Source organism: Mandrillus leucophaeus, unplaced genomic scaffold, assembly GCF_000951045.1.
Source record: "Mandrillus leucophaeus isolate KB7577 unplaced genomic scaffold, Mleu.le_1.0 Scaffold926, whole genome shotgun sequence".
Taxonomy (NCBI): Eukaryota; Metazoa; Chordata; class Mammalia; order Primates; family Cercopithecidae; genus Mandrillus; species Mandrillus leucophaeus.
The window spans coordinates 702998-715497 of record NW_012110097.1 but is presented as its reverse complement, the minus strand read 5'-3'; the positions used below and the strand labels follow the sequence as shown (position 1 = coordinate 715497).

Genomic DNA, 12500 nt, shown 5'->3' with positions numbered 1-12500 from the left:
GGGGTTCTGGATGCTGTAATTGCTGAAAATAATTAGAATAGGGTCTGAGGAAACATGAGCAGCAGTTACTTGTCATGACAAATGTCCCGAACCCGGTAAATATGCTGCTGACCGCAGGACTCAGAGCAGCCAAATGACATTTTTCCTTAAAGTTAAATGTCTCATAAGCCTTGCTTTATTCACGATCACGTATGAAAGAAGTATTTTTAAAACTATAAGGCACATCTATGTGTCATAATATTCTGGCCCAAAACAAGTTTATTTTTGTTTCTGAGCTTTTTCTTGGATTGTTGTTGGCATGCCACACTGCAGACAGGGCCAGCGTCCCAGTCAGGAGCTCCAGTGACCAACAGAAGAGGGAGAGGATCCGTGTCCCCCCGTTGGGGGGAGCAGGAGAGGGCAGAATCTATTTTTGAGCCACACAAAGGTGCACCTCTGGATGGAGAACCTCACCGTTTATTAACTTGCATAACTCATTTATTTGTTCAAAGTAATGATCTTTGGGGAAAGGGCTGTTATATTTAGAACCTGCTTGTCAAATTTAATAAATGATAGCGATCGCCGGCCTTCCCCCTCTGCAAGCACTTTCCCAGGTCCTTCCACCTTTCCCTAGGGCCTCGCTGGCTGGGGACCTGGCAGCCCACGTCTCAGTAACTGATGGCGGCTGCCCAGTGGCTGGATCGGGCCGATGACCTCGGACGGTGGGGACCAGCAGCATGTCCAATCCAATCCCCCACTTGTTTCCTGACCCAATCTTCCTCGTGTCAGGGGACGAGCCGCTTCATTGAGAAAATGGAAATGGACAGGGAGCTCCCTTTGGCAGCATTTCCAATAACCAAATATCAAGGAAGAGGGGCCGCCGGGGGACCACCCCATCCCGGCACACTGATCTGATTTACAAACCTTTCCTAATGGGAAACAAATGCTGTGGGTGTGAATTCATACTTAACCATAAAAACCCTTGCATTACTCTGTCTCGTATTAAATACCACATATAACTCTCAGCAGGTTTTATGTTGTGTTTTACTGTCAGCAATGGCTAAAGCTGGCCTAACATTTTGTTTGGCAATTAGGAAAATTTGTAGTTTAATTTATTAAACCAAAAAAGCCAACAACTATACTGAATGCTGAATTCATTCTGTTTTTATGCCACAGTGCAGTATATTTGCCTTCCCAATAATTTAATCATTTTCCTTTTATGGCCTATGCTATTTAAATATTCCAAAATAGTATTGTTGAGGAAATAAACCCCTTATAATAACTGAAATTGAGCCATGCCACTTAAATTCTGAATATAAAGTTAAAATGTTTTCATTTCTTTCTTTGCAAAGGAACCAAATGCTTTGGGGGGAAGAAAAAAAAAGAAAAAGAAAAAGAAGGGCAAGACGGGCAAACTTCCGAAAGCCTGGCGAACCCACTGACAACATCCAAACACCAAAACGTGACCTGCTACCTTGACAAGCTCAGGAGTGAAGGATTTCACTCCTAAAACACCAAGACACGGAAAGGAAGGCAGCAGAGCGCCCAGAAACCTTCAAGAAGGGGAAAAAATTACATTCAAAGAGAGTATTATCGGTGAGCTAAAAAGTCACAAGAAGACATGGAGGAAACTTAAATGCCTGCTGCTCAGTGAAAGCAGCCAGTCTGGGCCAGACACGGTGGCTCACGTCGTAATCCCAGCACTTTGGGAGGCTGAGGCGGGTGGATCACCTGAGGTCAGGAGTTCGAGACCAGCCTGACCAACATGGCGAAACCCTGTCACTACTAAAAATATAAAAAAACTAGCCAGGTGTAGTGGTGCATGCCTGTAATCCCAGCTGCTTGGGAAGCTGAGGCAGAAGAATCACTTGAACCCAGGAGGAGAAGGTTGCAGTGAGCCACGACTGCACCATTGCACTCCAGCCTGGGCAACAAGAGCAAAAACTCTGTCTCAAAAAAAAAAAAAAAAAAAAAAAAAGCAGCAGCAGCAGCTAGCCTGGAAAAACTACATAATGTATGCTACCAACTCTACCACATTCTGAAAAAGCAAAACCAGAGACACAGTAAAAGGATCCAGGGCTGCCAGGGGTTCAAAAAAGGGGGAGGGGTGGCTAGGTGGAGCACATGTGAAACTATTCTGCACGGCCGTGCAATGGCAGGTACATGTCACAACGCGTTTGCCAAAACCCATGAAATGTACCACACCAAGAGCGAACCCAATGTAAACTGCAGACATGAGTTCATATTTATGTATCAGCATTGGCCCAGGTGTAATGAGGATACTGCACCAAAGCAAGACGTTAACACTGGGGGAAGCAGGGAGGTGGAGGGAGGTTCAGGGATACGGGAACTCGGTACTCTCTGCTCATTTTTCTGTAAACCTAACACTGCTCTAAAAAATACTATATCCACTGTTTTTAAAGCGTTATGAGAACACCTTTAAATCCGCATCAGATGCAGAAGAAGACAAGGCCAGGTTAGGGGTGCCTGTTGCTGGTGTGGCTTCAATGTCCCTGCTTTATGCCCTGCCCCCCAGGCTGTCTGCATCTCCCGGTCCTTCCTCCTGACCATGGGATATCATTCTGCAGAGCCGGACGTGTGGTTCTTAACAATGACAACTTGGAAAGGACACCTGCATTAATCTGTCAGAAGAGCATTTAGGCCCCTGCCAGCCAGCTCTCCTGGTGCTGAAGTTCTTAGAAAACTTAAGGGGCACTTGTGCGGTGGCTCTCACCTATAATCCCAGCACTTTGGGAGGCCAAGGTGGGCGGATCACCTGAGGTCGGGAGTTCAAGACCAGCCTGACCAACATGGAGAAACCCCATCTCTACTAAAAAAAAAAATACAAAATTAGCTGGGCGTGGTGGCGCATGCCTGTAATTCCAGCTACTCGGTAGGCTGAGGCAGGAGAATCACTTGAACCCAGGAGGCGGAGGTTGCGGTGAGCCAAGATCGTGCCATTGTACTCCAGCTTGGGGCAACAAGAACAAAACTCCATCTCAAAATAACAAAAAAAAAAAAGGAAAGAAAGAAAAAGAAAACTTAGGGGGCACTCAGGGAGGAGCCCCTCCCCAAACCAGTGAGCATCGTCCTAGGCTCCAATACTAAGCTGGCTTTCCTGGCTGTTACATCAAATAAAAGGGACACTCCCCCATTGGGCCTAAATGACCCTGTTCCAAGTGATGGGACTCCTGGGGGAACGTGACCTTTGATGCAGGCCCCATCGCTGCCCAGCGTTGGGTGACCCTGCTCAGGATCCCCACATGCACGCCTGGGGAAGGCGCACTCTGCCTGCCCAGGCCCATAATCAAATCCCGGGCTTGTACTGCAGGTATGTCACCCTCGGATGGCTCCAGCCCAGGCACAGGCCTCCGGACCAATTTTTCAGCAGCTCCGTAACATCCAGATTGGCCATCTCTGTGCAAGCTTTCTGATTCCATGAAAACTTACAGAAAGAGTGAGGGGTGCAGTTCCTTATGAGACCACTGTGGAACCTGGGCTCCACTGGCAGGCCTCAAGGGTCGAGGTTGGTCTTTCGCCCTTTGTAAAGTCAACCTTACCAGGGCAAATGCTTTTAGGGCCTTAAACACTGCCAAAGTTTTATTTCCTTGTGTGCTTTAACATGGCACCCTGCCCCCAACTGCTTTCTGCTGAGAGGGACAGAGGAAAATATAGGAAGGAGGGTGGAGTGAAGGGAGGAGGGAGGGAGAGGAGGGAGGGGAGGGGGCGGAGGCAGGGGCGGCGGCTGGAGCTGCCTGTCTGGGCAAATGCACGGCCTCCTCTCCAGATGTGCAGGCAGCTCCGTCTTCCAGCAGAGACACGCTGGAGCCGACTCCTTCCGTTCGCGGGGCCTGGGCTCCATGTCCTACAACAACACAACCGCGAGCCCCTTCCTTTCCGCACATGTTAAACTCATTTCCTAGTGAATTACTGGGAAGGCGCGGCCGCTGCCCCCACCACTGTTTGCAGAGGATGCGCCCCGTCCACTCGGGCACCACAGTCCTGCATGAATTTTGAGTATTTTCTAGCTGAGCGACTTCCAGCGAAGGAATTGGAGAGGGATCGTTTTCATTTGCGTTGTTTTTAAAGGGAAGGGGAAATGAGTGATTCAAAAACAACTAAAATAAGAGTTTCCCAATACCCCTCCCTGCAGTGCTCTCTATCGAACTGCTGGCAAATTTATAGCATTTACTCTTTTGACAGATACGTCTGACCTTTTTCTGAATACATCGTTTTGAAAACAGTTTTCTCAAGCTTCTACAATTTAATGAACGCTGGTTACCCCAAAGACTAAGAAGCTTATAAAATTCAACAAGAACAACAACAAAAAAACCCTTAACCCATAAAATTCCTGCACTAATTTTTCTAAATGATAGCCATATTTTTATTTTAAACCATGAATAATGTCAGCATAATGTCTCATTATATAGAGTTTGGACCACAAACATTTTTGGGAGATTTGCTATTAAGATAAACAAACAAGAGGAGCTTGTGTTCTGGCAAGCTGACGGAGGGATGGTTTTCATTTTCTCCAAGTGTAGGCTGCAGAAGCTTCGCCAACTGCAGGGTAAGCTCCTTAAGTTTTCACTTCCTGTACCCCCACTTGTCAATCACTTCCTGTCTGCAACGAAAATCTCCATCATTAGAGCTTGGAATTTTTATCTTCTTGAACGTGTCTCCCTTTGCCACTGTTAGTTTGAATTCTGATAAATTATTCACCATCTTTAAAAAGTAACCAACGATTACAGCATCACAGTGAGACACCTATGCCTAGCAAAGATCACCATCCTCCTTGTCTGTCTCCTAAAGGCTTTGACGAGGCCAGCTTCTCCTGCTTTCTTCCGCATCACGAGAAGGCCTCTGGCCAGCCCCAATTATCTTCTGGTGCACAGAGTAATTATCTGCTTCCTGTAAGCATGCGTAACAGAACCTCGAGTTTGGACGGCTTTCCATAAAGTAATCCAATTCACCCATGCCATCCTAACACAATTACAGGCACTGCAATATCTTCGCTCCTCACCTGATAAGGCTGCCGCAGCGGCGCAGGATGGTTTGCGTCAACATGCCTCCCAGAGTATAGCTTCTGACAGCCCTGCTTCCAGCCCTTGCCTCCACCCCTGCACGTTCATACCCGGCTGCATGCTGCCGCAGGGCCCGGGCAGGCAACACCACGAGGTTTTCACCCTTACACAAGCAGACGGGAATCCGAGCTGGTTGAGAGTGATGCGGAAGTCATTGTGGGTGTGTGGCTTGTTTTCAAATCCAGCCCTCGACTGGCCTGGCGGTCGAGTCCTTACCCAGGTCAGGCAGCCATAAATCTCGCAGGCCTCCTCGGCCTAGGCCAGAGATGCAGGCCCGGGCCTGGTGGTGGCCCCGACCCACCGTGGCAGGCGACCACGCGCACTGTGACACACAGCGGAGGCTGACCGTGCAGCCAGCATGGTGCACACCCGCATCTCAAGGTTATGGGCAGAGCAAACCTACAAAGTGGGCACTGTTCCTGGTGCCTCCCTCTTTAAATGAAAGCATGCCATTGTGCCTCCATAATGCAGCTCTTCCTTTTCTGTTTATTTTCAGAAGTTTGGGGGGAAAAATTGAAAGGATGAATGAATGCAGTGAACTTTTTGCCTCTCCCTACTGGCGCTGCCAGGGAATAAAACAGCCATTCACACCTGAGCCCGGCGAAGCCAAATGGGGCCGGTGCCAGCCAGAATCAGATTCTTTGTAGCCACATCCATTCATCCAAAGGGTGTTTTAATATTGCCAAATTTCTAGCCAATACTTTCCCTTCACTGAAGGCCCAATGTATTAAAACAGACCCTGAACCAAAGAGCGTCTCCAATGCACAGCCTCCGCCAAGAGAGGATCTCCAGGATCCCAAGGCCTATCCAATGATAATTATATTCACATCTTTAAGAAAACTGAGAAGGAAAAATTAACACTAAACTATACTGTTTTCATTGCATTATGCAGATGAAATGACGAGTTGTCATTTAAGAAGTTAATAAACAGTCTCCGTTTTGCAGGTTATCCAAATGCTACTGAATAGAAAACCTTGGATCCCTAAATGATGTGTAATTAATATTATTTTTAAAATCCTCCTTGACAGGCCGGGGCTTAGCCAAAATGTAAATGACATTAAAGAAGACAATGAATTTAATTTTATTTAATGTCCCTTTTTGCAGATCCTCATTTACATAGCATTTTTAACAAAAGCGTTGACCTTATAAATGCTGGCATTTGTACAGCTTCAGCAGAGTTGGATTTAATCACGCTCGTGCAAAGCCATGAGGGAGGAAGCTTTAAGTTCTCTGCTTGGAGATGGAGTAGGAATAAAAACATTGGGACTGGTCAAATGTTTATCCTCCCCGCTTCTGAAAACAACCTGACAAGAAGATGTAAAGGGCTAGGGAATAACCCGGTGCTGTTTGTAAGGCTTGGTAATAATCATACATAATCGTTTGGAAATATAGCTAATAAAAAATATAATGAGTGTTCAGCAAAATCGGCATTAGGCCCAAATTACATGATATTAATACTTGAACAGGTGCAGAAAGGCGCTTTAAATGAGGTAAATGAATAAAATGTCCCAGAGCACAACTGTGTGTGCTGACAAAAAGTCAATCCCATGAATAATTCAGTGAGCAGGACTGCCAGCAAAGGTCGGCTCTCTTTGACCTTTGTGACAGGAAGTGAAAGGAAACACTGTTGACTAAAAAAAAAAAAAAGAAAGAAAGAAAGAAAAGCAAGAAAGAAAAAGAAAGAAAGAAAAAAGAAAGACTGAAAAAAAAATCTCCAATCGTTGGGCTACCGTTCCACAGTCACTTTAAAGGTGTAAACTTAAAGCGCACGTATGAATCAAAGTGTGGCTGTGCAGGGTTGGGGGGTGCAGAGCTGAAATGGGGGTAGTCAGGTCATCTGACTAAAGACAATGTGAAATCACAGACAATGGAAGGTTAAGCAAATAATATTTCCCTACGACGCAACGTCAATTACGCATAAAAATCTGAGGTCAGCTGAAAAGTATTTTCAGAGCCCACAGGGTTGAAATTTTATAACAGCTGTTAAATATGACAAAACTTCATCCTCCCCCCCCCACCCCCACCAAAACTAAAGCAATTCCAAACTCTGTATGAAAGAAAATGGGATAAACAGATGTCTGGCTTCCAGACAGGAAAGTAGGACAGACTTGGAATGATAAGTCTCCCAACTCTATAGACTAATGCCAGATTGATTGGGGAGGGGGCACCGCCTGCCGCAGAGATGCCAGCGAGTGGGACGCCGGAGATGGTGCCATCTGGAACCGCCCCGCCGAGCCCGCTCCCAGCGCTGCATGGAGCCCCTGCGTGTGCCCGGCCTGCCTGGGCAGCCACAGCCCCTACAGTCGGCCTCCCCACTTTGCAACAGTTGGACCTCGCACCTTCCATCCACCCAGCCCAAGCAAGGAGGGGGAGAAAAGGAGTATGCACCTTCCTGGGCATTTCCAGAGCTCCTTGGGAAACAGACCGGGATGGCACGAGCAAGTGATGGGAGCCAGAGTGTGGTGTTGGCTTAGCAGCTACACCGACATCCTGGAATCATTTGCAGCCCTTGGAATGCACGGGTGAAACAGGAGAGATTTATCTGTTCATAGTTGGGATATGTGGACAATGGGTGTTCCTAATGAAGACCATCTGCTTTTGTGTTTTCCCAGAAAACATTATTCCACGAGGAAAATGATACTCCCATCCTTTTCAGCAACACCATTAAAAATCATGTGTGTGTGTGCATGTGCACATGTGTATATACATATGTATAGAAGGTGTGCACGTGTGTTCGTGTGTGTGCACTCTTCCTTTACTTGCATTTGGTTCTCTGCAGGTCACACAATTTACCATAGATACTTTTTTTTCCTGTAGTATCTCTTTATTGACCATGCTTTTTACTTTACAATGTTATGTTTCTCCTTTGCTCCGCAAGTTGTTATATTGTTTTAAATACACTGCATATAGTTATAACCATGGTGCTATTAAAAAATTGTTTCTCTAGCAATGTTTTATGAGAAAGAAAACAGTTAACATAAGTGAAACCTTTGCAGTGCATGAAAAGGGCTTTGTAATGGGAAACAGCCTCACTTTCCCCCCTTTTTTTTTTCTCTGAAGGGTCTTCATGCCATTCATAAGTATTTAATGCTTCTGAAAGATAACTGAACTAAATTGTGTAATTAATTGATTTAAGGCATCAGAGTCTATAGAATGTGATTACCCTGCCAGAGCGAGGAGCTTACTTCTCTGTTCTCATAACACAGAAAAGCAGTCTCAACGTGCCGGAAGAGGCTCGGTGTGGGCTGGAACAAATGTGGACCCATTGATCTCAATTCAGGTTGGAATTATTGGTTTATATCCTCAGGACAAATATGCCTTATCTGGTCAGAACCTGCTAAATGTATCCAAAGGCCACAAGGAGCCGGCAAAGCACATTGTATATAATTCTTTTTTAAGCCAACTAACCAAATGAGGCACTGCTGATGGGGACCTGGAAACTGACTCCCCAGTCTGGTGGGACATTTTATTCTGCAATGCTCAAGAGAGAACACAGGCTAGAAACTCAACATAAGCAACTAATTTTCAGAGGCAACATACACCTCACAGAAATGATTATCATTATGAAACTGAAACGCATCTCAGTTGCAAAAGACGGTATCGCTCTAAAGAGAATGCCCTCCTATAGGTATTCTTCTTTCTCTGATTAATCTAACTTGCCCTAGTGAACACTAAATTCTTCATTTTTTTTTCACATAGAAATATGCCTTAAGCTGAAGACGGTGCCAATACTGCAATCATTTCACAGGGATTTACAGCAGACAACACAATGCTAAGAGTACTTTGCCATTCTAAGTGACAGCTTTCTTAAGAATGCTAAAAATGTACATTGTACTTGTCATTTCATAAAACTATCCTTACCTTAAAATCACTAAAGTAGACGGTGATTAAAATTTCTATAAAATTGCCAGATCTTTGAATTTAGAAGCAGAGCAGATTTTTCATCAATAATTAAGACCTCCAAAGCATTTATGCCAGGCGTAAATGGAGCTTCAATCCTCCTTATTCAAATAAACATGGTAAACCCATTAACCAAATGTTTTTACGTTTTTTCCCCTCCTCTCATGCTTCTAGAATATCAAATAATCACACACTTCTCTTAGGTTATAGAAATATGAGTAATCTTAGCACATATTTTAATTAACCAAATATAAGAAAACATTCTCTCAGACAAGAATTAAGGAACATATTTCTGCATATCTGGGGAAAATATTTCCCACCATATGATAAAAACTGAGTATTAAAAGTTATTCAGTATCAATAGTCAATAAAGGATTGAATGTTGCACAAATCCAAAGTGATTTTGAAAGGAAAACACAGCATCTAAAATGTTAGCCAAATCAACATGGCTACTTCATCACTGTGGCATGCTAGAAATCTCACACTTTATAAACAAGTCCTCTTTTAAAATTTAAAGCATCACTCAAAAGATGAAACACTTTCACAATCCTTCATTCAAAGCCAACATGCACTGCCTTTTCAAGCAACTTATACTCAGACAAGACTCCAATAGCTCAAACACTTCTAGCCAATCAAAAAAATAAAATAAATTCAGTTACAAGACAATAATCTAAGGCTATATGATTTCCATAGCCACAACACTAAAGACAGATATAATTATATTGATTTTCCTAGTTCGAGTTCTATAAAGTGTTGAACTTGTTCTCAATTGCCTGAGTGACGGCCACAACTGGTCAACCCTATTTGATTACTAATAAGAGAGCTGTCCCTTCTGTCAGATACCGAACATTCTCCACTAAGCAAACAGCTATTCCAGCTAGTTAAACATTAGCATTGCTCTCCACTGGTGGCGCATATTTCTTTAGGCTTAACTCATGGAGTTTTCCGGGTTTAATTTTTCAGACACTGGACAGCAAAGTTCATGATCAAAAGATAACTTTGTAATGAAAGCTGCGGAAATTCAACCCCTCTTCAAAACCGTCCAAACCTCTGCTTCACAAAACTGGTGTCATATGTACACGTCTAACATTTATTCAATTTGGGTACCAATTTCAAAATCTGCAGTCAATCACACACTGGGCCTTTTGCTGCTACCCACTGTTGGGAAGAAAGAAATCCTCCTCTCCTGCAAGGCACCGAAACCCAGCGAGTTGGGAGAGGGCTGGGCGAGGAGGATGGTGGTGTTTTTGTTGCTTCAACTAAAGCTATGCCAAATGCACATTAGCACCATTAGGGCTACTGATTGGTATCTTAAAAGGATGCAGCATTGCCCAAGGAATATGAGAAACAGCAAGATGAAGAGCAGCAAATGTAAAGAATGCATACAGCTAATCGAGTTATGAAAATTAATGTTGGAACATGTAACCAGCATGTGTAATTAGTTTCAATTATAACAACTTTGGTTTGTTAGTTACATATTTGCTACTTGACATAAAACGACAGCTACAATTGGAAAAAAATTAGGACACATTTTGCAACTAATTGAGAGCAGATTAAATTCATTCTAACACTGGGCAACAATTACAACAGTAACATCACCCAAGTCTCAACTTCAACTATCATCAGAGATAAAAATAATGTAAAAATGAAATACTTGTTAACAAATTAGCAAAAAGCATTTTATGACATATCTCTAGGTTTAAAGCCAGAAACTCTCTAGGCATAAAGTGCTCCTCACAGTGAGAGCAGTGGCAGATGAAACTGCTTCCCTTGACAACTCACAAGCAATTACTGAATCCCCACAGAGTGAGCCACCAGGTTTCCAAGCCAACCCACCTGTGCATGATAACACACGCGGACAACAAATGGTGCAATGCACAAGATGGGCTCAACACCAGCCTCAAAAATATGGAGCAACTGGAAACCAAGCAAGGCAAAAGGTTTTGTTGCTGCTGCGGTTTTGTTTTGAAAAATAAAGAAGTCATCCTTACCTGTCAATGATTACAGGGTCTGAGGGCGTTTCGTTTCTATTGCCACAACTTTTCTTGTCACAGCACCGGCTGTGGAGCAATTGTAAACAGTGGTTTTAATATGCATTTCACCCTTTTATGCCCGACTTGTTTTGTTTTGTTTTTTTTCTGACGTCTGACAATGAAGCGGTAGGAGTCAAGAAAATAGTTAACCTACCAAGGCAGTTTGGAGAATTTAAACCCAGTGAGTTCACGTGTTCTGCGGCTAAACTTATGATGTAACTTTCTACCGGAAGGAGCAAAGTTGAACCTATCTGTTAATACCAGGAGGGTAACCAGAGTACTATATAAATTGTGATGCTAAAATATGGAAAACATGTTGTCGGTGTTTGTCTTTGCAATGAACTGAGGAGAAGGGAAGGCAGGAGGCTTGGGAATAACTTTTCACAGCTTCAGCTTTTGTTTACCTCTAATTGTCAAGCTGTTATTTCTGGAAAAGATGCAAGATGCCACCTTCAACCAATATTTCTTTTGGGCATTTATTAATTATAACCACAAAAGCATGCATCCATCTATCACAAACTTCTATTGTTCCTTCTTTAAGCCTACCTTAACTCTGTTATTGAAACTTTAATTAAAGCAGAAATGAAACAAAAATGTTATGCTTCTTGCATTTTAAAAAAGCATACTTGTATAATGGTTACATGTCTAAATTAGCTAAATTAACACCATATGGTAGGCAAAGTATATAAAGCCTTTTAAAGCTGACAGCTAAAGTGATTAAAGAAAGTCTACAGTCTTCCACTTAGAGCTTAAATCACATCTGTGCGCTTTCTATGTTAATTGCAGTACATGCAGAAGTGGATAATAAAGAAATTCCACTTTATTGGTTGTAATTTATATTTATTACCTGATATGAGAAAAAGTCAGCTTTTGTATATTAGTGCTGTAACAATATGTCTGCTCAGAAATGGCATTTAGGCAACCGGCATCATAGCCAGGCGGAGTATGCCCCTCAGAGTATGCGGCCTGCTACTGTAGCCTGGAAGCCTGCAACGCTTTCCTTGCTATTCCTTGCAACTATATTTCACATGCCACACATACAAAGTCAATGATGCATTTTTATTTGCCATGTAGGGGTGAAACTCTTGTGGTAGTTAGAAAAAAACAGGTGGGAAATTGCTCTTCTGACAGAGATCTCAAGTAACGGGCACGCTATCTAACAACAACATGAACGCTGCATCGCTGCTCTAGGGAAGAGGTTAACTGACAGAATCACAATCCAATTCTCACATACACGCGCGCTATAATAAGTACAAAAGAGTTTCCTTTTTATCAATAACAGACAATTGTATATCTCAGGATGCGAGCGCCTGAGAAGGAAGTAGTAAAATGATTCCGAGTGATCTCTGACTCCTCCGGCACCGCGGACAGATGCATCACCCAGACCTGTTTTCATTTTTGACTACATCGCAACGACACGGCCCACATATTAATCCGCTCTGCTGAGCAGCCGGTCGCGTCGATCGTCAGCGCTGGGGGGAAGGAGCGCGGGCTCCTCCGCGGCCCG

General features: G+C 43.7%; 1 protein-coding gene across 1 annotated transcript in view; it reads right to left on the bottom strand.

The window, feature by feature from the left end:
- The window catches only part of LOC105531981 (transcription factor COE3-like), a 123179-nt gene extending 112156 nt beyond the window's left edge, over window positions 1-11023 (bottom strand). The window contains exon 1 of the mRNA XM_011970042.1: window positions 10952-11023. The gene's annotated coding sequence lies outside the window, so the exon portion shown is untranslated. The remainder of the gene's footprint in view (window positions 1-10951) is intronic.
- Window positions 11024-12500: the final 1477 nt, after the last annotated feature.